At 32.8% G+C, this 25,585-nt stretch overlaps 1 pseudogene; it reads left to right on the top strand.

The window, feature by feature from the left end:
• The first annotated feature begins 320 nt into the window (after positions 1-320).
• Positions 321-25,585, top strand: part of LOC124354700 — a 37,562-nt pseudogene continuing 12,297 nt past the window's right edge.

The following is a 25,585-nucleotide window of genomic DNA, read 5'->3' on the forward strand; positions in this document are numbered from 1 at the left end:
ATGCTCGATCATCGAAATCGATGTTGCCTATGTAGAAAAAAACAGATATAATACTTTTTCCAGCCTGCGGCCAATAAATATTTGCAGTCAATATTTAGATCACTGAAGGAACAATAATACAATTTCTAAAAATTTTATTGAATTATTACACCGACTGTTTCGCTTAGAGGAGTACCTCAAGGGGTTTATTTTGGTATGTTTTTCCAGAAATTTGGCTTTCGTAGTGTCTCACCTTTACAACCTGTCTGCGAAACGCCGAAACTCCTAACAATAGAGTAGGTAACGGGATGCTGAAAAGTTTTTGTTAGATCTTCGAACGCATGACTTCCCACGCGCCTAAGCTGGCTAAAGAGCTGGGGGAGGAGAGGTAGAGACTAGACCCCAGAGAGGTGTCAGTTTATGACACGTAGCCTTCCTGAGGGGTGTATCATTCCTAGTCCGGTCTTCCTCTTGGTCAGTTCTCGTATCTTCGTGGTGCGCTCTATCTTCTACTCCGCCAACGAGGTACGTTATTAGGCCTATTATAGTAGATAGGTAAATATTGATCACATCAAATTTCTGATAGGGCCTAAGTGGAACGTTTAGGACGTTGTGTAAATGTGTTCTTATTTAAAAGTGAATTAGTTCGATTGAATATTGTCAAGTTGGTTATCTGGTTTTTAGGTTAACTTAGAACAGTTGACCTACTGGTAGACATTCGATCCCCCCCCCCCCCCCCCTCCCCCCGAAGAACGACAGCGTCTACTTTGTTCTTTGTATGTTTAGTAAACGTTCGTTGTTCTAATTAAAAACAAAGTTTTAAAGACTTTATTTTTAATATTCAAACAGTATACAGATGTAACAAATTTCATCAGTCACGGTTTCCAACTTTTGCTACACGCCCTAGCAAAAACTAAAAATGCACACTTTTAAAGACATTTCTGCTCTGCAATTTTTTTATCTAGCTCTATTATTACAAGGTTACAACAGTGTGCCACATCACGCGTTGCGTTACAGGTTTAACTAATGTATGCAAAATTTTAAATCTATAATTCATTTAATTTTTGAGATGTCATGGGCATATAATCAATCAGACATACAATCATATAGAACAGAAATTGACACAAAACTTACGCTCAGCCAAATTCCATAGTTGGACACGCACCATCCTAGAACACCTTCTTGTCTATTTAAAAATAATAGTTAATGAAAAATTAAAAATCTTCGAACATCAGTAAAGTCCAGCCAATGGTTTCAGCAATTTGATGAACTTTACCATGTCAGGGGTTCCCTTTTTATCTCGTGAACGGGAAAACCGTTCAACACTGGACGTCTGAATCTCGTTTCTACAAAAAGGGTGGCAGGTATTGTTTGAAACAAACTGAATACATAGTTAGAATTTCAAGGAATTCAAAGAGATCCTTACAGATGGTCAGTACACCCCAAAAACTCCTTCTTTTTAAACCCGTCCGCGAGCGTTTGGGAGGTATTATTGTCCCCCCTAACGAAATGTTAAACCTCATGCATCGCCCCTTATTGTCAGCGTAATAAGGAAAATTTTTAAATTTTTAAAAATCTCACCAATTAATATGCATGAAAAACTCTTTCAGTTTATTTTAATTTTTCAACTTGTATAAAAAGTCGCAATCTTATTATTTTGTATTTAAATTTGCTTAATTTTAAAAAGTTACATTGAAAAAAAAAATAAAAAGCATTTTGGGTATTTTTAAGGGGGCAGACATCTTTTTTGACAAATTTTGTTTTGCTAAAAAAAAAAAAAGGGCTATAAAAGTGTTGAAGTTTAACATTTCTTAAAGGGAAAAACCTTAAACTGTATCGACAGCCGGCTTTTAAGTGCTCTAGCTTATCACTTCTCTTAGAGATCACTAAAAACCCAAAAAGCGTTTGTATACGAATTTTAAATTTGGCATACATCTTTCATAACAAATGTCTCGATTTAAACATCTTTTATTATGTACAATAAAATAAAAAGGCCTAAAAAAATGATGAAATTTAAAAAACATCGATTCAGAAAAGCTGGGGATTATTTCAGTATGGGTCCAAATTTAGTTCTTACCGCCGCCCAAATCCACAAAGGGGGTTTGTGAGGGGCAAACTATCGGGGCCCCAAACCAAAACCCGATCTCCCTCACAAATGCGCTAAAAGCCAGGAGTGAATTTCATCATTCCAGATCTGAATAATTGAATGAGCTCGCCCCAAAAAGGATACCCTTTTGAAATAGTTGTTCTGTCCTGTTAGTTTTCTATGAGCAGAATGTTGAGTATGGTGGGGATTTGAGAGTCACTTGGCACCTTGATGGGGCGAATGTGACGCATTTCCCCTTTGGGAAATGTTAAACGGGCCATCACCCCCCCCTCAGCTGCCGGGAAAAGTTTATCTGGCCGTTTGGGCCCGAGGGAATTTATATCTCGCTTTTGGCGCCCTTTAAAAATTTTTCGTGAGTTTCCCTATTGCAGACTAATAATTAATAGATCATTTTGGGGAAATTTTAAACCACCCCATGATCGAAAAAAAATTTCTGCCTTAGTTATATATAAAAACAGAACTAGTTGCCTTGTGGCATACGGCTGTATTTTATCATCAAAAGGGGGGCCAAGCTAACATCAAAAACTTTACAAGTTTGGAACTTGCAGACATGATGGGGGTTTCTTCAGTTGAATTTCCTTCATGGTTTTGTGTTTTGATACTTATTTTTCGAGTCTTTTTATAACGGGAAAATTTCAGATTAATACCTTTTTTAAAAATACTAAATTTTGATATACAATCCCAAAACCAAACACAGAGGCACAGGTCACTTTTTAAAACATAAAAAGGTTTTTCCTCAAATCATTTACATAAGGATTAGAACCCCTCAACCCGATCTGAAGGGAGCAGGCTGTGTTAAACTCCTACAATGGGAAAACCTGATAAAAAAATTTCTTTTTTCTGAGCAAAAAGTATGTATTTGAAAAACCTCATACATATTCAGGTCAGTATTAGTGAAATAATTTTTAAAATAAAATAAATTAATTATATTTGTATAAAAAGAAAAAATATATTAGTATGAATATATATAAATATAAAAAAATAAATATAAAAATTATATATTATTGTATGCAGTAACTAACAAACCCAAAAAACAAACTTGATATCTGAAAAAGCAGATAGGGTGGGAAATCCAGGGGGTTGGTTATCCCGGGGGTCGGATATGAAGGGTTCTACTGTATAGGGTCTCTTCAAGAGTTTTTTTGTAAATGTTTTTAAAGTGTTTGTTTCTAATTTTTTACATGCTGGAGGGGTTAAATATCAAAGAGTACTCCTTCTGGTATGACTCAGCGACGCAGAGTACCCACTTCATTGTATTATGGTTCTATGGCTATGCTGGTTTTCCCCTTGACTGAATGCTTACTTTTTAGTAGGCCCAAAAAACACTACATATACGGTTCCCCATGTAATAACGACAAGTTAATTGAATATAAACACCAGTGGCTGTCGGGGCATATTCTAGTATATTTATCGCTTCTTTTGAAAAAAATATATTTTGAAACTCTCGAGTTTAACCCACTTTTTTTTTCCTCCATCTTTCTTTGAACAGGACACTCTCCCCAGATTAAGGGGAATCTAATAAAGAAATTTTGGGCAATTGCTTATTGTTTAAAAAAAGCTCCAAAACCTTTTGTTAGTAAATCAAATTGAAAATTGACAGGGGAGAAGTTTTTTTCCAATCAAGTTCGTCCAAATTGAACCTAGGACAAATTGGATCAAGAACAATTCAATGTTTCTCCAAATAAAATATTTTGGGAAATTTTTGGAAAATAGTAGGAAACAAATCAAAAATTTGCCCTTTTAAGTTTTAAACCCAAATGTTTAATTTAAAAAGGGGCTTTCATAACTTCAGCAAAATTCCAGGCAAAGCACACTTTATTCTCACCCCAATGGGAATTGAAAAAAGCCCTGAAAAAATTTCCTTAATTTTTTAATGTGAAATCACAGACATAATTACAGGGGAAAAATCTCTCCTGAACTTTTTGTGAAGCAAACTTAATTTCTTAACAATCAGGAAAAATTTTTGGGATGGGTCCTGGATTTAAACCTTTAGGAACCTAGAAAATGGGTTAGCGGAAAAAACAATCAAATGAGAGGTATGATATCCATTTGAAAAAAATTGAAACCTTTGGGGTAAATCTTCGGTGATTGAATGACATTTAAAAAAAATTCCTCAATGTAGAACATTTTAAAACATGTAATTTTACTAGGGAACCCAAGAAAAAACCGTAAAAAAAAAAAAACTATCAGATATTCTATTTTATAAATCTGTTTGTAGTGTAAAAAAGGGACGAGAATTGTAAAAAAATTTTACAGTTTTTAATAGGAAAATTTTCAATTTGGTAAAAAAAAATCTGCAGGGAGAAATTACTTTTGGGTAAAACGTTAGGTGGCTAAAATTTTGTCTACTTTTACAGTAATTTTATTACTTTGGGTTTTACTAAATAAAAAAATGTCTTGAATTTTAATAAAAAAGGTTTTGAATTTATATTTCTTTATAAAGAAATTGAATATTTTTACAATTTTTTTTTTTTCATTGTTCATGCAATTGTAATCTGTCCATCTACAAATAGAATACCAAAAGTCATTCAACATTCCAGGCTAATAAAATCAAAATATCCAAAGATTATCCCTTTTAAAAAAGAAAATTTTTACAAACTTAGACCAAAAAGTGGCTTAACATTTTTTTTTTTATTTGTTTTTATTTGCAAAGCACTTGTTTTACATTTGCAATCCCTGAGTTATAGTAAAATGGCGGTTAAAAAATAGGACACATCTTTTATTTTTTTATGGATAAAAATGGAGGGGTAAACTCAGGAACGTTTTAAATAAAGAGAACTTTTTAATCCTTTTACAACTGTGCCTTTTTCCCCCAAAATGGGATTTTGGGGGTTCCCCAAAGTTAATGTAAGGACCCATTGGGGAAGCCTCATTTGAAAGGTTTGATAACAACAAAAGGGGAAACTAGAGCTTTTTTCAACCCAGTAAAAATGGCAGTATTGAAATTAATTAAATAAAAAGCATGGATACACCCGTTTTAACCCTTCATGGCCAAGGTTTAGAAAAATTTAAACTCAGGACTTCCCTTGGGAAAAAAAAAATAAAAACCTTTTCCCCCAAAAGGGGCTTTTGGGGGGGCGTTTAAAATTTTTTTAAATTGTAAAGTTACAGTAAAAACGGAAATTAAAATTCTTAAGCAATAAAACTTTTTTTTAAAGTCAAAAAACCTATTTTTTTGGTATCAATGCCCCAAATGTTGCCCTTTGAGGGATTAATGAAAAGCCTGCTGTTAAAATAAAAATGGCACTATATGTTTCAGCAAGATTTTTTGAATTTTCATTATAATCTTCCCCCAGGTCATTAACGAGGGGGTTTCGTTTTAAAAACGTTGTTTTATACCACCCAAAATAGTCAAGTGGAGATAGATCTGGCAACTTAGTCTTATTCGTACTTATTTTTCAACCTATCCATGTTTGGAAAAGTATTGTCTAAATCTCCGGACATACGGCCATAGTGGGACGTGGGGGTGCTCTTTTCCTGCTGGAACCAAACTTCATTATGTTTTTTTTGCTACTTGGATAGTTTAAAATAAACTATTTTGCAAAACCCGGGTTACTTTGGCATAAGGTTTCCATCAATACAAAAGGGCCCAACAAACTGATCCCTCACAACCCCAAGCCAAACATTTAATTTCTCGGATGGGTTGTGCTCTCTCATAAATGATTAACACACCCCCAAAAATAACACGTCTCTGTTTAATGTTACCTTTTTAATTGAAAGTTGCTTCATCTGAGAAAGCAATGTTGTTTAATCCATTGTATTTTTATCAATTTTGCATCATTTTTCCAAATTCTCTTGAAGATAAAAAACGTCTCACTTAGTCATGAAAAAACAAATTTTTGTATGTTTTATAACCCATTGTCATGTAAAACTTAACAAATGATGTTTAAGATATACCCTAATATTTGAGAAACATTTTTTGTTTGATGACATGAGAATCTTCATGCCTTTAAAAAAGTCAAGTGACAATGCTTCGTTGTATCGCATGATTTTGTCGTCCAGGTTTTGTGGTGGTCTTTATCACTGCCTGTTTTTCCCCTGGAAACGTTGGATTGATTTTTTGAACTCCTGATTTAGAAACAAGGTTTCGATTGGGATAATAATGTAATGAAATAAAAATTTTCCCTTACTTCATATAAGATTCCTGGTCTTTCACACAGATACCCTAAACTTTTTTTGAAGATTTTCTTGATTGTCGTAATAGGCAAATCAAACAATTGGCATTGGAAATAATTTCCTTTTGGGACAGAAGTGCTTTTTACACGCACAAAGCCCATATGAAATTGCTTTGTGAAGTCACAGGTAACTGTTAGTTCAAATTATTTTAAAAAAAGGGGGGTTTATGAAAAATTGTCATGAAATATATCAAGATATATGTAAGATGAATGTTGTATGTATGTATGTTGGAATATAATATGTGAGTGTTGAATAAGCATTAAATTTAAATTAGCATTTGATTTAATTATTGTTGTAGAGGCATACATAGTAGATACAAAAATTTTCATCTGCAGGTGGACCATTATGAATGATTCCCTAAGGGGGAAATTTTAAATAAAAAAATCAATACAGTATTACTCTGCAGAGATAATAGAGGTTTTAAAAAAAGTGGGTTATGTATGAGTATTTTTATAATAAAGGCACAGTACTGAACATGTAGTTGTAGAATTGTTTGATATTTTAAGAGAGATCATCGTAAACCTTTAATGTTTGTTTTTGGCTTACCCCCAGTTGTTGTAGCCAGTCTTTTATCACAAAGTGAATTGTCCCCTTTTCCTAACAACAACAACGCCTTTGAAATAAGAACCTGCTCACAAAATCCGAAGATGTTTACAAGTTTTCGATGTTCCCCAAAACAGAATATGATACGAAGGCTAGGGGAAAGCGAGAAAACCGCTTCCTGTGTGGTTACATCAAAGAAATACTTTTGTCAGCAGTGAGTGGGTAAGATTCTACTGCTGTTCATGTTAAAAAACAATGCTAAAACGATGATTACCTCCTACCTCTATATGACTTTAGGAAGGGTTTTGTCCCTTATTTTCACCTATGAAACATTGAAAAGGTACAGAAACGATTCAGTGAATCTTAGTTGAACAGTGGAGTAAACATGTTATTTTACTGATTATAAATTTGCCTCTTTTGTTCTGTGTCACATCTTGAGAATTAATACAAGTATGTTCAGACACATCAGACGTTCATTAGTTTTACTTATTTTGTGTTCTCTGCGAGAAGACAGTATTTATGGGACCTACTAAAAACTCTGACTGATTGATTATTCACCTTTCACTTTGAATTTTCTATTTTCTCCAGCCGGGTTTAGTAGCCTGGTTTTCGACAGCACTAAGGTCAACAACCACGTGAACACCCCACCATATTAACAAGAGCTGTGCAATCAAATAAACCCTTTTGGGAAAATTTTTTTGAAAATTTAAAAAAAAAAAGCTCAAAACCCAAATTTTATAAAAAATTAAAATTGATGTTTTTTTTTCCTTCATTGTTAAAGGGGTAACCATACATTCATTTTAAATTTTAAATTTTTAAAAGATCTTCATTTTCATACTTTAATATTTAAATATCAACCAAAAAGTTGATAATAACTATATTAATGTTCTTTTTTGGGTTCAAAAAACTCCCTCTTCAGTACTAATACACCAAAAACGTTTAATTTAAATTGAAATAATGTTGTTTTTTTTTATATTGTACATAATAAAATAAGTCCAGATAAGTTGATTATATTATTACTAGCTTATTTTATTGCATATTTTAATTTAAAATAATCATTAGTTTTTTTTTTTTTTTTAATAGAAATAAAAAAATAACCCTAAGAGGGGGATTTTTTCCGTTATGTCATGATAAATTTTATCTTTTAATCACAGCAAAGGAAAAATCTATAGAACATACTACTTCCCTTTTTTTTAAAAAAAAATTAGATGGTAATACATCAAAAAGAATATTTTAGAAAAGGGGGATTTAAGTCATACTTACTTTTATCCCTTACAACTAGGAAAAAAAGAAACCAATTTTCATGAAACAATAGGGAGCCTGATTTTCTGAAACCAAAAAAGGGAAATTTTTCCTAAAAAATAAATTAATTCACCATGTAGTTTGGGGTTTGAAAAGAAAGGGAACCAAAAAGGTTAAAATATAAAATGATTGTTTTTGACAAAATTTTTTTCCCAGTTATACATTTAAAGGGCCATCAATGCATAATAATAAAATTTTACCCTCTTCAGACTAAAAAAATCATCACTTTAAAAGCCTTATTGGTTACTGGATGATTGTATTTTATTTATGTGTCTGATGTTTGGGTCAAATCTTTAAATAAAAATATATGATCTGAGAAAAAACTAAATTTTTTTTTTTTAACCTTTTTTATAACCCCTCTTTTGACCCCTACCCAAATATGCGGGATGGTTGACTTTGTTTTAGGGGGCTCGGGGGTTTCAAATTTTCCCCTTCCTTTTAATAACAAAATAATAACTTAGTTAAAATAATTATTAAATTCTTAAAGTTTGAAAAATTGTAACCCTAATTAATTACAAAATGTAATTGTTGTTAATTTTTATTGTGTTATTTCAATTTTAATCAAAAATGTAATTATAAAATTTTCCCCAATCTATTCAAACAGAAATTCCCCAAAGATCACAAATTTGTTTTTTTTAAACTCTTTGTAAAAATGCTTTTCTATTGTATTGCAAGAAATGTTATATTTTTTCGAAAAATAAAAAATTTTTTATGAATTGGAGAATGAGAGGCAGAGATTTGAAAAATTTACAACAAAATTTCCAATTTTTTTTAATGACAAAAAAAGCTTTTAATATGAATTTAAAAATGGGGGTTCCTAAAAAGCTTTATATTTTAATTTTAAAAAAATCACTTATAAAATTTTAAAAAACGGTTTCTTATAAATTTAGTGAAAATACATTTTGTTTGATTAAAAACTTTTTAGTTCATTTATTTTTTTGGTTTGAATTTATTATAATTTTTTTTGTTAAATATTTATGGTAATTCAAATTTTGGCATCAGTGTTATGCCCCTTAGTTTTTTTTTATTTTTGTGTAAAAAATATACACTTTTTTTTAATAACCCAAAGAAAGTTGTGTTGCATTTTTACTACTTAACTTTACATGTTTTAAGTTTTTTTTTTTGTGGGGAAAATTTTGGGGAATTAAAACATTTTGTTTATTTTAAATAAAAATAATTCCCCGTATATGCTTTTCAAAACGGGGATAAAAATATAGTAAATAATTACTGGATCAAAATCAAAAAATCTCTATTGAAAAGAAATTTTACTCATTTACAAACAAAAAAATTTAATTTTAAAAAAAACACCACACATGGTAAATTTTGTTTAACTTTAAAAAAATATTTTAAAAACTTGATATAAAAATATTATAGAAAAGATTTTTAAAATTTTTTTAAAAAAGATTCCCCCCCCCCCACCCCCCCCCCCCCCCACCCCCCCCCCCCCCCACCCCCCCCCCCCCCCACCCCCCCCCCCCCCCACCCCCCCCCCCCCCCACCCCCCCCATTTTGGTCTAAGCTTGTAAAAATTATTACAATTTAAAGGATAACTCATGTTGGATAGTTGCATTTTATTAGCCTGGAATGTTGAATGTACTTTTGGTATTCATGATTTGCAGAGTGGACAGATTACAATTGCATAGAACAAATGAAAAAAATATATGTAAAAATATTCAAATTCTCTTTATAAAGTAATATAAATCTCTTAAACCTTTATTATTAAAAGTTCAAGACATTTTTTTACTGAGTAAAATGCAAAGTAATAAAATTACTGTAAAAGTAGACAGAATATTTTAGCCACCTAACAGTGTTAACGAAGTAATTTCTACCTGCAGATTTTTGTTTTACCAAATTGAAAATTACTATTAAAAACTGTAATTTCTACAATTCTCGTTCCCATTTTATTAACAGCTACAAACAGATGTTATAAAATAGAAATATCTAGATAGTGCTTTTTACAGTATTTTTCTCTGTGGTTGCCTAGGTAAAATTACTATGATTTATAATGTTCTACATTGAGTGAATTTTTAAATGTCATTCAATCACCGAAGACTTACACCAAAGGCTAGTTCAAGTTCAAATAGTATATCATATGCTCTCATTTGATCTGTGTTTCCGCTAACCCATTTTCTAGGGTTTCCTGAAGGATTAATCCAGGACCCATCCCAGACAGATTTCCTGATTGTTAAGCAATATTAAGCTTGCTTACACAACAAGTTCAGGAGAGATTTTGCTATAATTATGTGCTGTGATTTCACTATCTAAGAAAATGAAGATATGCTCTTTTCAGTGTAGCGTCTTTCAATTCCCAGTTGGGTGAGAATGAGAACTGTGTAGATCTTTGCCTGGAAGTTGCTGAAGTTTTGAAAGCTCCTGTCTAATTAACATTTGGGTTTGACTTAAAATGGCAATTTTGATTTGATTCCTACTAGGTATCCATAATTTGCCATAATATTTTATTTGGAGTAACATTGTATTGTTCTTGATCCAATTGTCACTAGGTTCAATTTGGATCGAACTTCGATTTGGAAATAGAACTTCTACCCTGTCAATGTATCATGTCTGATTTACTAACACAAGGTTCTTGGAGCTTTCTTTAACAATAAGCAATTGCCAAAATTTCTTTATTAGATTCCCTCTCTAGATGCTGGGGAGTAGTGTCCTGTTCAAAGAAAGATGCTGAGGAAAACAAATGTGGGGTTATACTCTGAGAGTGCAAAATATACTATTTTTTCAAAAGAAGGCGATAAATATGCTAGAATATGCCAGACTAGCCACTGTGTGTTTATATTCAATTAACTTGTCGTTATTACAGTGGTAAGCCAGTATATGTAGTGTTTTTGGTCCTACTAAAAAGTAAGCATGCTCAGTCGAAGGGAAGACCAGCATAGCCATAGAACCAGTAATACAATGAAGCTGGATGACTCTGCTGTCGTCTGAGTCATACCAGAAGGAGTACTCTTAGATATTTAACAGCCTACCAGCCAGTGTAAGAAACTTAGAAACAAACACTTTTAAAAACTGTTCTACAAGAATAACTCTTGAAGAGACCACTATACAGTAGAACTCTTCATATCCGACCCCGGCATAACCGACTCCTCTGGATGTCCGACCCTATCTGCTTATTTCAGATATCAAGTTTGTTTTTGGATTCTTGTTAGTTACTGCATACAATAATATATATATATATAATATATATTATATATTATATATATATTTATATTTATATATATAATATATAATTCATACATATATCATATTCATATCATATTATACAAATATAATTATATTCATTTTAGTTAAAGATTATTTCACTAATACCGATGCACTGATATATGTATGAGAGATTTTTTCAAATACATACTTTTTGCTCAGAAAAAAGAATTTTGTTTATCAGGTTACCCAGTTGTAAGAGTTTCAACTACAGCCTGCTCCCTTCAGAGTCGGATTCGATGAGGAGTTCTACATCCTGTACTGCTAAATGAGTTAGAGTACCAAACCTGTTTGTGTTTAATGTGATTGTATATGCAATATTTGTTTTGTATTATATATATTAGTATTTTAAATGGTATTAATCTGACAATTGTCAGTTATAGATGGAAGACATCGAGTAAGTATCAAATCACCAGTGCCATGAAGGAAATTCAACTGAAGATCCCATAGCATGTCTGCAAGTCTCTCTAAGCTTGTAACGTTTTTGATGTTACCGCTTTAGGCCAGCTGTCTGACTGATACATACAGCCAGTATGTCCACAAGGTCAACTGAGTTCTGTTTTATATATAACTAAAGCAGAAATATTTTTAGCAAGTCAGTAGTGGTGGTTTAGTAACTTCCCAAATGTACTCGTATTAATTATTAGTCTGCAATAGGGAAACTCAACGTAAAATGTTGAAGGCGCCAAGAAGCGAGCATAGTAAACTTCCCGGTCTAGGTCCAACGGCCAGATCAACATTTCCGGCAGCTGAGGGGGTGGTGATGGCCGCATTAACATTTCCCGAGAGAGCGGAATGCAGTCACATGTCGCTCATCAAGGTGCCAACGTGACTCGTCGATAATCACACCATACATCAACACTTCGGCTCATAGAAAAGCTAAGCAGGACACTGAACAACTATCTCAATATGTATGCCTTTTGGCGAGCTCATTCAGATGTATTCAGATCTGGAATGATCGAAAATTCACTGCCTGGCATTTAGCGCATTTGTGAGGGAGATCGGATTATTGAGATTGGGCCCCAATAGTTTGCCCCTCATCCACACCCGCTTGTGGAGTTGGGGGCGGCAGAACATCAATTTGGACCCATTACTGAAATATATCCCCAGCAGTCTTCTAAATCGATGTATTTTTAAACTTCATGCAACTTTTATGGCCTTATTTTTTATTGTAGCATAATAAAAGATGTTTAAATCGAGACATTTGTTATGAAAGATGTATGCCTAATTAATTCGTATACAAACGCTTTTTAGGTTTTTAGTGATCTCTAAGAGAAGTGATAAGCTAGAGCACTTAAATGCCGGCTGTAGCGAAACGAGCTTGGGGGTTTTCCATAAAAAAATGTTAAATTTCATGGCCTTATTTCGGATTTTAGCGTAAATAAAATTTGTCATAAAAGATTTCTGCCTTATTAAATCTCATCAAAATGCTTTTTAGTGTTTTTCAGTGTATACTTTTAAGCACTTAAGCAATAAAGTACAAAATAATAAAATTTTCTGAACATTCTTTACAAGTTGAAAATTAAATAAACTGTAAAGAGTTTGCATGCATATTAATTGGATGAGATTTAAAATGAAATATTTTCCTTAATCTACGACTGATAATAAGGTCAGATGCATGAGGTTTAACATTGTCGTTATGGGGCTACAATCAATACCTCCAAACAGCTCGCGGACGGGTTTAAACGCAAGGAGATTCGGGCTGCTACTGACTTATCTGTATGGATCTCTTTGAATTCCTTGAATATTCTGAATCAGTATCGTATTCAGTTTGTTTCAATCAATCACCTGCCACCTATTTGTAGAAGAAGACGAGATTCAGACGTCCAGTGTTGAGACGGTTACCATGTCTCACGAGATAAAGAGGTACCTCTGACATGGTAACATTGTTCATCATATTGCTGAGACGCATTGGCTGCGCTTTACTGACTGTTGGGCAAGTCGTTCGTGACCACTTCGTATATCTATTGAGATAAGTGGTTGCACTTTACTGTGCTGGTTGGGCCAAGTTCGTTCTGTGACCACATTGTTCGTTAATATTGCTTATTGAGATAATAGTGGTTGCAACTTTACTGATGCTGGTTGGGCTACTCGAACTGTAACACATTGTTCGAATATTGCTATGGTAAAGTGTGCACTACTGATGCTGTTGGTACGTTCGAACTGTACACATGAAGGGTCTTACTTAGATTAAATTTACTGCTTCCAACGTGTCTTCACGTAAGAAAACCTATATTAAAATAGCGAAGAGATCACGAATTCGTTACATTTTAAATAAAAGTATCCTTTCAATACAGATGTATAAGAAATAAATACGAAAAGTATTTGTTAGATATTCGGGAATCAGATTTCTAAAATCCTAAGTAACAGAATTCTGCCATCATGACATTTTTCGGTTTAGTTTGATCTGCATTAATAATTCACAAAGTAACCCTCGTAATTTTACTTAAAATTAATACATTGCAATACAAAAATTACGATTATTCGCTTTACTAATAATACATTTTCAGGATCGTTTAAAACATTTTCTGAAATATCTTTCTTGAAGAACTGAATTTTTAAAATCTACACAAAGAAGTCTTAATCGTAAAAGTAATAAGGAAAACACCTAAAGAGATGTCACACATCTCATGAGTTTTACTAATAGTACAATTTCAGGCTCGTTTAAAAAATTTTCCGAAATATCTTTCTTGGAGAACTTAATTTTAAAAAATCTACACAAGGAATTCTTGACCGTAAAAGTAATGCGGAAATCACCTAAAGAGATATCACACATCTCACGAGTTGTCTGAAAATGTTAATGCTAGATCATGTAACTGTTCCGCAAAAGAAATCCATTAAACAGTTCTTTAGCGACGGAAACTTCAAGGAAGAAGGAATGAAAATGTATCACTTGTCGGAAATAAGACAAATAGGTTAGGTTCACTGATGCAACAATGTTCACAGAACAGGAGCAGGGTTCGTATTGGCGGTACGAGCTACGTTCTCGATCTGTTTATGTAACCTTTGACCTGACCGCAATCAACTACTTTCATGTCGCCATTTCCCCGACGCATTAGCAAGTGTTTGTCACCCTGTCTGCCCTCAATAGGAAGGTGAGTGTGCCTACGGGGATTAGGAAAACTCGTACGTCCTACTTTGTTTAATTTTCCACCATATAAATTCATAGTTTGGCGGTTCCTTAAGAGCGAACGAACTGAGAGCAATCGAATAAACCGGAAGAATTGGTTGATTTTCACCACAATGACATCATATTCACGGAGGAATAATATTACGTAGCGTAATGTAATTTGTTCATGTCTGAAGGATTTTAATATTGAAATTAGAATGGTGATTCTGATGCTCCCAGATTAGCTGTTTCTCAGATCTAAATCATTATTTGGCCCTCAAATTCGATTTTTATTACTTAGTACATCACTGACACCAAAAACTCCACAACATTACGTATGAAAATAGCCTAATTTTGGATATACGGTAGGTGTTGTGTTTCGAATATGAATATTTTTTACTCTTGGCTGTAGTCACATAATATTTGTAATCCAGGGTAAGCAGCCTAGTGGTTGTGAATATAGCTGCTTTCATATACGTTAAATATACACTAAACGCCATTGCTCATACTGTGAGAACAACGCGGAGGTAATGGCTGCGTAGCAATTAACTTTTTATTTTCGTAACTATCATCCTACATGATGAAATTTTTGAAGAAAGTAGCCTACTTAATGGCACGTTGGTAATTTATTATCCTGATAAAAATAGCTGCGTCCTATTACCGGAAGTAATTAACCTAATTTGATTAGTTATTGAAAGCAAAACTTGATAAATTAAACTCGCAATCACAGAAAAAATAAAAATGGAAGTCTCACAAGAACAGTGCTTGCAGCGCGATCCGACGGATTCTAGGACTAAACATTGGCGGCAAACATCGTGTAACTAGCGAATTCGTTGACTGACCATTTACTCAGAAAGACTCGTTTGCATGTCTTTAGCCACATGGGGTCTTTTTTTATTTAAAATTATTTTCAGCGCACTATCCCGGGCTTCGAAGTTCACGGGTTTTTTTGTTATATTACATTTTTTGATCCCCCCGGAATCGAACCCCGGACTCTGGGTTAAGAGACCGAGACTATAACCACTACCGGGAGGAGGCTAAATGGGGGCCCAACCTAGCCGTATGTTAAAACCCTCCAAACGCGTTAATGTAAGACTCGTTTTCTTAGTATGATTTTTCAAGAAAATAAAAACAATCAAAAACTGTAGGCCTATTTCAAGACAGGCTAGCTGCAGACAAAAGGAATATCTTTGTTCTTTAATAAGCAAAATCTGCTTTTTTAGTAACTTTGTATTTTATAAGAATTAACTGTTTACAACTTTAAACGTGGTTAATAAAACGGTTTTCCTTTATTAATGTAAGAGGCACAACTTCAAAACCATTAACCTTGCGCCGTTGGATTTTTGCATTGGAGATGGAAAAGGGAAAAATTTTTTACTAGAGAAAGTAAATTCTGTGACTTTTACACTTCCCCGGGGATTACTGAATTTTGAAGTTGAAGAACTCCACGAACTAACGAAAGCAACACTGTGTTGATATTTTTTTTTCCCCAAATTTAAAAAAAAATTTGTACTTTTTGAATAGTTCATGCTTATACATTTTTACTGTTTTTTTATTTTTTTCGGAACAAACCTTACAATTCTAATTTGGCCCTATTTTTAAAACCCTATAAAATGTGCTTCTTTAGCAAAAAAGCCAAGAACAAATGAAAACTAATGTTTAAATGCGTAACAAATTTGGGTATGAATTTTAAATAAACACTTAAAAACAAAAACAATAAACAAAATGAGATAACAATTTACACTCTTTTCTTCTATGAGACTATACTCCAGAATTCTAAAATTTTTTTCTTGTACCTTGGGGGCAAGTTTTACATTTAATCCAGAACATAGAAACATAAAAAATTGCAGTCTCACAGAAATAACTATTAAACGCGCGATTAGACGGCCAGGCCCAGTACTGTCATTTACGGGATGTAGTATATTAGTAGATTCTTTTTAACTAGAATTTTTTACTAGTAAAAAACATGTCCCCCTTAAAAAAAAAAATTGGGAAATGAATTCAAATAAAAAAACCACACTTTTTGAAAAAAATAAATTTTTTAAAAAAATTTTTTTCTTATTTGGAGTAAAATTGTTTTTCAGTTTTTTAAAAAATTGCAAAAAAAAAAATTATAAAGTAAACAAAAAATTTTGGGGGGGGGGGGGGGAAAAACCCCAAAAGGGGCCCCGGGGTTTTGGGGCTTAATTTTTAAAAATTTAAAAGGCCCAAAAACAAAAAAAAAAATTTTTTTGAGTCTTTTTGGCAAATGGAAAAAAAAAAAACAATAATTTCGCAAGGCCCCCTTGGTGGAAACCGAAAACCTTTAAAAAAACCCGGTTTTTTTCCAAAAAAGCTTTAGCCAAAAGGAACATGGGTTTTTTGGGGTTTTTCAGTGTGAAAGTTAAGACAGAATTTGGGCGAAAATTTTTTTCGGAAGAATCCCTTTTTTTTTTCAAAAAAAGGCCCCGGGGGCATTTTTTGAAAGGTTTTAAATTTTAAAGTTAAAATAAATTTTTTGAAAAATTTTTAAAATTTCAATTTTTTTTTTACTTCATTTACCTTCACCTGCAAAAAACCAAATGATGGTTCCCCAAATTTTTTTTCAAAAAATGTCCCCCAACTCTCACTTTTGACCCCCAAACCATCGATCTAGGCCCCCAGCACTGGTATCACTGGTACAAGGGTTTCCCCCCAGCCTGCGAAATTTTTCCCAATTTTCCACTGACCCCCCCCCCTTTAAATTTCCTTCCTGATTTCATCAAAAAGCAACCCCGAAAATTTTTTTCTTTCTGATAGAAAATTTTTTTTTACTATAATGCATTCGCAAAAAACTGCCCCAATTTTAAAATCCAAAAATATAAAAAATTTTTTTTAAATGTTTTTTTTTTTTCAAAGTGGGGGTTTTTTTTTTGAACCCCGGGGTTTCCCCTTTTTTTTTTTTAATGTGCCCCTTTTTTTTTACTAGTAACAAAAACAAAATAAACAGAAACTACTAATAAAACTCCCCCCCCTTTAAAAAAACAGTACGGGGCCGGGGCCCTCTAATCGCGCGTTGAATATTATACTTTTGAGACTGAATTTTTTTTTTCTTTTTTATTTCCCGGATTAAAGGGAAAAAATTGCCTACAAGGTACAAGAAAAAGTTCAAATTTTTGGATATAATCTAAAAAGAAAAAACAGAGTGAAAAATTGCTTATCCATTTTGTTTATTTTTTTGTGATTTAAGTGTTTATTTAAAATTTTAAACACGTTTTTTTACAGAAAATTTAAACCCCCCAAAAATTCCCCTTTCATTGGGGTTTTGGTTTTTTTTCTAAAAGAAGAAAAATTTTTTTTGGGGTTTTAAATTTTTAGGGCCAAATTAGAATTTAAACGGGGTTTTTTTCCAAAAAAAAAAAGATAACAGTAAAATGTATAAGCAGGGGAAAATTTTCAAAAAATTTTCAAATTTTTTTTAATTGGTGAAAAATAATATCAACACAGTGTTGCTTTCTTTTTGTTCGTAGGTTTTTTCTTCAACGTCAAAATATAAAATAACCAAGGGGGAAGGGGAAACACTCACAGAATTTATTTTTATCAAAAAACCTTTCCCCTTTTCACATCTCCAATGAAAAAACCCCCAAGGGGGCAAGGTCAAAAGGGGGGTTTAAAATTTTTTCCTTTTTTCCCCCCAAAAAAAGGGGAAAAACCTTTTTATTAACCCTTTTTTAAATTTTGGGAAAAAAGTTATATTTATAAAAAACAAACTTACAAAAAAAACAGATTTTAGTTAAAAAAAATGAACAAAGATTTCCTTTTTTTTCTGCAGCTACCCCTGAAAATTTAAATAGGCCAAAAAGTTTTTGTTTGGGATTTTTTTTTCTTTAAATTCAAAAAAGGGGAAAAAGTCTTTTTTATTAACGCTTTTTGGGGGGGTTTTACCCCTAGGGGCCCGGTTAGGACCACCATTTTAGTCCTCCCCGTACTTAGTGGTTAAGCCCCCCCGGCCCCTTTAAAACCCAGAGATCACGGGTTTGTTCCCGGGGGAAAAACCAAAAAATGTAATAATAAAAAAACCCCGGGGGAACTTCGAACCGGGAAAAAAACTGTCCCCTTTTAAAAAAAAAATTTAAAAAAAAAAGCCCCCCAGCAGGGGTAAAGACAATGCAAACAGACGTTTTTACTAAAAAAGGGGTCTTTAAAAGAATTCGCAAATTACCCGATTTTTTCCGGGGAATTTTTAAAATCCTAAATCCGTGGGGTCGCGCTGCAAGCACTTTTTCTTTTGAATTCCCCCTTTTTTTTATTTTTTGTGATTGCTTTTTTAATTTATCAAGTCTTGCTTACAATAAAAATTCAAATTAGGTTTAAAATTCCCCCGGAAAATAGGACGCAGCTTTTTTTTTGGGGAAAAAATTAAATTACCAACGGCCATTAATAGGCTTTTTTCTTAAAAATTTTCATCATGTAGGATAAAGGGGTTTACGAAAAAAAAAATTTTAATTGCTACCACCTTTTTACCCCCGGGGGTTGTTCTCACAGTGGGGAGAATTTTGGTTTTTTATGTTTTTTTAAACGTATTTAAAAAGCTTTTTTCCAAAAACCACTGGGTTTTGCTTACCCGGGTTTTACAAATATTAGTGACTACACCAAAAGAAAAAAAAAATATTAAAAATTAAAACACAGCACCTACCGTTTCCCCAAAATTTTAGGAAAATTTTCATACGAAATTTTTTTGGAGTTTTGGTCCATAGTAAAAAGTAATAAAAATCTTTTTGGGGAAGGGCCAAATAAAAAATTTAGATCTAAAAAAACAGAAAATCTGGGGGAAACAGAATCACCTTCCCCAATTTCAATATTAAAATCCAAAAAGACATGCCAAATTACATTCCCCCTACTAATTTTATTCCTCCGTAAAATAGGTTTTTTGTGGGGAAAAAAACCAAAATTTTCCTTTTTAATTTCATTGCTCAAAAGTTGGGTTCCCCGCTTTAAGGAAAAACCGCCAAATTTAAAAATTTTTTTTGGGTGGAAAATTAAACAAAGTAGGGGGGTAAAAAGTTTTCCTAATCCCCAAAGGGCACACCCCCCCTTCCCAAAATTGAGGGCAAACAGGGTGAAAACCCCCTTTTTGCAAATGCGGGGGGGGAAAGGGGCGACATAAAAAAAAGTTAAAATTGCGGTGGGGAAAAGGGGTTACAAAACCCCAATAAAAGACGTAGCTCGTACCCCAAAAATACGAACCCGCTCCTTTTCTGTGAACATTGTTGCTTTAGTGAACCTAACCTATTTTTTCCATATTTCCGAAAAGTGATACATTTTCTTCCCCCTTTTTCCTTAAATTTTTCCCGGGGCGCTAAAAAAACCCCGTTTAAAAGGAAAATTTTTTTGGGGGGAACGTTACATGATCAAACATTAAAAATTTTTTAGACAACTCGGGAAAAAGAGTGAAAACCTTTTTGGTAAAATTCCGCTTTTCCTTTTTACGGAAAAATTCCCCGTGTAGTTTTTTAAAAAAATTTAATTTTCCCCCCAAGAAAAAAATTTCGGAAAATTTTTTTTAACCCCGCCTAAAAAATTTTACTAAAAGTAAAACTCATGAATGTGTGACATCTCTTTAGTGTTTTTCCCCTTTTTTCTTTTTACGATTAAGATTTATTTTTTGTGTAGTTTTTTTAAAAAATTTAGTTCTTCAAAAAAAGAAAATTTTTAGAAAATTTTTTAAACACCCCCGAAAATGAATATAAAAAAGCGAAAAATTTGTAATTTTTGTATTGCAATGTTTTAATTTTAAGAAAAATTTTCGGGGGTTACTTTGTGAATTATTTTAAACAATTTTAAATTTTAAAACCCAAAAAAGCCCCTAAAACAGAATTCTGTTACTTGGGTTTTTTGAAATCGTTTTTCCCCAAAACTAACAAAAACTTTTTGTATTTTTTTCCCTTTTACACCCCCTTTTGAAAGGGGAAAATTTTTTTTTAAAAAGGGGAACGAATTCGGGATTTTTTCGCTTTTTTAATTTTTAGGTTTTTTTTAACCCGGGAAAACACTTGGAACCCCGAAAATTTTTAAACTAAAAATTTCAACCCTTACAATGGGTTTTTCAGTTCAACCCAAACCCAACCAGCATCATTTAAATTGCAACCCTATTATCTCAAAAAAGCAATTTAAAAGAAAAAAGGGGTTACATTTTTGAACGAACCCAACCACACCCAAAAAATTTTTTAAACCCCTTTAAAACCCCAAAAAGCAATATTACGAACAATGGGTCAAAAGGAAAAGAATTTCCCCCAACCGGGGGGGGGGGGGGGGGAAAAAAAAAAAAAAAAAAAAAAAAGGGTTTTGCAACCACTATTATCTCAATAACAATATAACGAATTTTGGGGTCACGGGAAAGAATTTTGGGCCCCAAACCCGCATCAGTAAAGCGCAGCCAAAGCGCCCCCCCCAGAAAAAATAAAAGAAAAATGTTTCCAAAATCAGAGGTACCCTTTTAAACTCGGGAAAAGGGGGAAACCGTCCCCAAAAACTGGCCCCCCTAATTTCCCTCTTCTTCTACAAATGGGGGGCGGGGGTTTTATTGAAACAAACTGAAAACTTTTTTTATTCAGAATATCAAAGGGAAATTAAAAAAAAACCAAAAACAGATAAGTCATAGCAGCCCGAATCCCTTGCTTTTTTAAACCCCCCCCGCGAGCTTTTTGGGTATTGATTGAGCCCCAAAACAAAAAATGTTAAACCTAAAAAATCTAAAATTTTTAATTTTAGCCCTAGAATTAAGGAAAAATTTTCCCTTTTAAATCCATCCAATTTTATGCATGCAAACTTTTTTACATTTTTTTTTAATTTTTCAACTTGTAAAAAAATTTTCAAAAATTTTATTTTTTTGTACTTATTCCCCTTAATTTAAAAAAAGTATACACAGAAAACACAAAAAAGCATTTTGATAATTTAATTTTAAGGAAAAAATCTTTTATGACAAATTTTTTTTACCTAAAATCCGAAAAAACCATAATTTTTTTTAACATTATTTTTAGGAAAAAACCCCCCAACGGGGTTTCGCTACAGCCGGGGCATTTAAGTGCTCTAGTTATCATTTTTTCTTAAAAAATCACTAAAAACCTAAAACGTTTGTACCCCGAAAATTAGGCAATTTTAAAAAAAAAAAAATAAAAAAAGGGGTCTCTTTTTAAACTTTTTTTTATTATGCAACAAATAAAAATAAGGCCAAAAAGTTGCATGAAGTTTAAAAACCCCATCTTTTTAGAAGACGGGGGGGGGATATATTCAAAATGGGGCCCCAAATTGATGTTCTCCGGGGCCCCCAACCCCCACAAGCGGTGTGGGATAGGGGCAAACTAGGGGCCCAAATTTTCTCAATAATCCGATCCCCCCCCAAAATGCGAAAAATCCCGGGGCAGTAATTTTTTTCGAAAATTCCAGTTTTTAATACATCTGAATGAGCTCGCCAAAAAAGGCATACAAATTGAAATTTGTTCAGTGTCCTCTTATTTTTTTCTATGAGCCGAAGTTTTAAAAAAAAGGTTTTTGATTATCCGAGTCACTTTGGCCCTTTTGAGAGCGACTTTTTGACGGGCTTTCCCCCCCCTGGGGGAAAATTTTTTAATTTTGGGGGCCTTTTCCCCCCCCCCACACTCCGGGGAAATTTTTCCCGGCCCCCTTGGGGACCAAACCCGGGGAAATTTTAACTATGCTCGTTTTTTGGCCCCTTCAATTTTTTACTTGATTTTCCCTATTGCACCCCAAAAAAATTTTTAATACGAGACATTTGGGAAGTTACAAAAACCCCAAAATACTGACTTGCTAAAAATATTTCGGGTTTATTTTAAAAAATAAAAAAGAACCCCTTTTTTTTTGTGGACTACTGGCTGTATTATCATCAGAAAATTTGGGCCCAAAAACGGTAAAACAAAAATTTTTCAAGCATAGAGAGACTTGCAAAACATGCTAGGGTTTTTTCAGTTTAAATTCCCCTTCATAAAAAGGGGGGTTTTTTTACTTACTCATTTCTCCACTAAAACGACAATTGTAATTAAAAACCCCTTTAAAATACTAAGTAAAAATATAAAATACAAATTTTTGGGGATTTTACAATCCCCAAAACCAAAAAAATTTGGTACTGCTACCTTTTTAACCCCGTACGGAAAGTAGAACCCCCCAAAATTTCCCAAACCGACTCTGGGGGAGCGGGGGGTATTGAAACTCTTTAAAATGGGAAAAACCCAAAAAAAAAATTTTTTTTCCCCAAAAAAGGGGGTTTAAAATTTTAAAAAATCTCTCAAACTATAAAAGCTTTGGGGATTAAAATAAATAACCCCTTTTAAAAAAAAAAATAAAAAAAATTATATTTTTTAAAAAATAAAAAAAAATATGAATAAATGAAAAAAAAATATAAATTATATATATAAAAATAAATATAAATTTAAATAATATATATTTAAAATATATATATATAAAAAATTGAAAACCCCTAACTAACAAAATCCAAAAACAAACTTGATATTAAAAAAAGCAGAAAAGGGTCGACATCCAGAGGATCGGTTATCCGGGTCGGATTTTAAGATTTCCCCCTGTAAAGTGTCTTTTTCCCAAAAGTTTTCCCCTTTTAGAACAGTTTTAAAAGGGGTTTGTTTCTAATTTTTTTACCGGCTGGTAGGCTGTTAAATATCTAAGATTTCCCTTTTTTGGTATGACCGGGGCGACAGCAAGTCATCCAGCTTCATTGATTACTGTTCATGGCTATGCGGGGTTTTTTCCTTTTGACGGGGGAAAAGTTTTTCTTTTTTGGGGGCCAAAAAAAACTACATATACGGTTTTTCCACTGTAATAACTGACAAAAAATTTTAATATAAACACACAGTGGCTGTTTTGGGGAAAATTCCCCGCATTTTTATGGGGCCTTCCCCTTTTAAAAAAAAGTATATTTTTTGCACTCTCAGAGTAAAACCCCACTTTTTTTTCCCACCTTTTTCTTTGAACAAAAACACTACTCCCCAGCATTAAAAAGGGAAAAACTAAAAAAGGGGAAATTTTTTGGGCCCCAATTGCTTTTGGGGTTAAAGAAAGCTCCAAAACCTTGGGTTTTAAAATCAAACAAAACTTTAAAACAGGGTAGAATTAAAATTTTCCAAATCGAAATTTTTCGATCCAAATTAACCTAGTGAAATTTGGGGATCAAAACAAAAAAAAGTTACTAAAATAAAATAGTATGGCAAATTGGGGGATACCTAGGGGGAATCAAAAAAAAATTTTTCCCCATTTTTAAGTCAAACCCAAATTTAAATTTAAAAACGGAGCTTTCAAAACTTCACAACTTCCAGGAAAGATCTACACTTTTTCAAAATTCCACCCAAGGGGGGAAATTGAAAGACGCAACACTGAAAAGAAAAATATCTTCATTTTCTTAGATAAAAAATCACACCCCCAAAATTAAGCAAAATCCCCCCCTGAACTTGTTTGGGTAAGAAACCCCTTAAAAATGCTTAACAATCAGGAAATCTCCCCTTAAAAGGGCCCCCTGGATTAATCCTTGGGGAAACCCCCAAAAAAGGTTTTTACGGAAACACAGATCAAAAAAAGCCCCAAAAGAAAATTTTTTTAAAACAAAAACAAGCCTTTTGGGGAAAAAAATTTTTTGGGGTTAAATTGAATAAAATTATAAAAAATTCACTCAAATTTAAACATTATAAATCATAGTAATTTTACCTAGGCAACCCCAGAGAAAAATACTAAAAAAAAGCACTATCAAATTTTTTCCTATTTTAAAAAAAACAAAAGTACAGTTAATAAAAGGGGGAACGAGAATTTATAAATTTAAAACAGTTTTTAATAGAATTTTTTAATTTGGGGTAAAACAAAAAACCCTGCAGGGGGGGAAATTTTAATTTTTTTTTAAAAAACTGTTTGGGGTGGCAAAATTTTTTTCTACTTTTACTTTTAAATTTTTATTACTTTGCATTTTACTCTTTTAAAAAAAATCCCCTTGAACTTTTTAATAATAAAGGTTTAAGAGATTTTTTTTTCTTTTTTTAAAAAATTTGAATATTTTTTTACATAAAAATTTTTTTTTTTTGGGGTTCTAGGGGAATTTTTAATCTGTCCCCCTCTGCAAATCATGAATACCCAAAACCCCCTTCAAAAAATTCCCCGGAAAAAAAAAGGGGGAACCCCAACCAACGGATTTAAAACCTTTAAAACCCCGAAAAATTTTTTTTCCCAACTTAGACAAAACAAGCGGCTATAACATTTTTTCTCTATTTTTTTTATTTGCAAACACTTTTTTTACATTTGCTTTTCCTGAGTCATATTTTAAAAGTGGGGGGTTTTTAAAAATATGGATACCCCCCCGTTTTTTTTTTGGGGACGGATAAAGATGGGGGGGTAAAACCTCAGGAAAACTATTCAAGGAAAATAGAAAAAAAAATTTTTTTAACCCCCTTTCAACTGGCCTTTTTCCCCGAAATGGGATTTTGGAGGGGGGGGCTAAAAAAGTTAAAAAAAAGGATCCATTGGGGAAACCCCATTTGAAAGGTCTTGAAAACAAAAGAAAAAAGGGGAAATTTTAAACTTTTTTTTTAAACCCCAAAAAAAGGGGAGCTCATATGAAATTAATAAAAAAAAAAAGGGGTTTGAAACATCCTCCCAAACCCTTCAAGGGGGAAAAGGGGTAGAAAAATGAAACTCGGGGACTTCCCTCTAGGAAAAAAAATCAAACCAAAATTTCCCCCAAAAGGGGGCTTTGGGGGCAGTTTAAAAATTTTTTTGTAAAGAAAAGAAAAAAAAAGGAAAAAACAATTACGTTTTTAACAAAAACGGTTAAAGCTTTTAAAAAAACCAAAATTTTTTTGGGATCAGATTTTTCCAAAAAATTGTTGTCCAAGGGGGGAATTTGGGAAAGTACAAAGCCTTCTGTAAAAAATGAAAAGACACTTTTAAAAATTCCCCGCAGGGATTTTTGGAAAATTTTTACTACTTCCCCCCCCCAAGGTCAATTTTAAGCACCCGGGGGGTTTGTTTTTTAAAAGTTTTTGTGATACCACAACAAAAAAAACCCCAATTGGGGGTAGATCTTTTAAAAATTAGTGCTTATTCGATACTTTTTCCTTTTTTTACCTATCCAGTGATTTGGAAAAGTATTGTCTAAATTTTTCCCCCGGGCAAAAAAGGCCATAAAT

The sequence above is a fragment of the Homalodisca vitripennis genome, chromosome 1 (assembly GCF_021130785.1).
Source record: "Homalodisca vitripennis isolate AUS2020 chromosome 1, UT_GWSS_2.1, whole genome shotgun sequence".
Lineage (NCBI taxonomy): Eukaryota > Metazoa > Arthropoda > Insecta > Hemiptera > Cicadellidae > Homalodisca > Homalodisca vitripennis.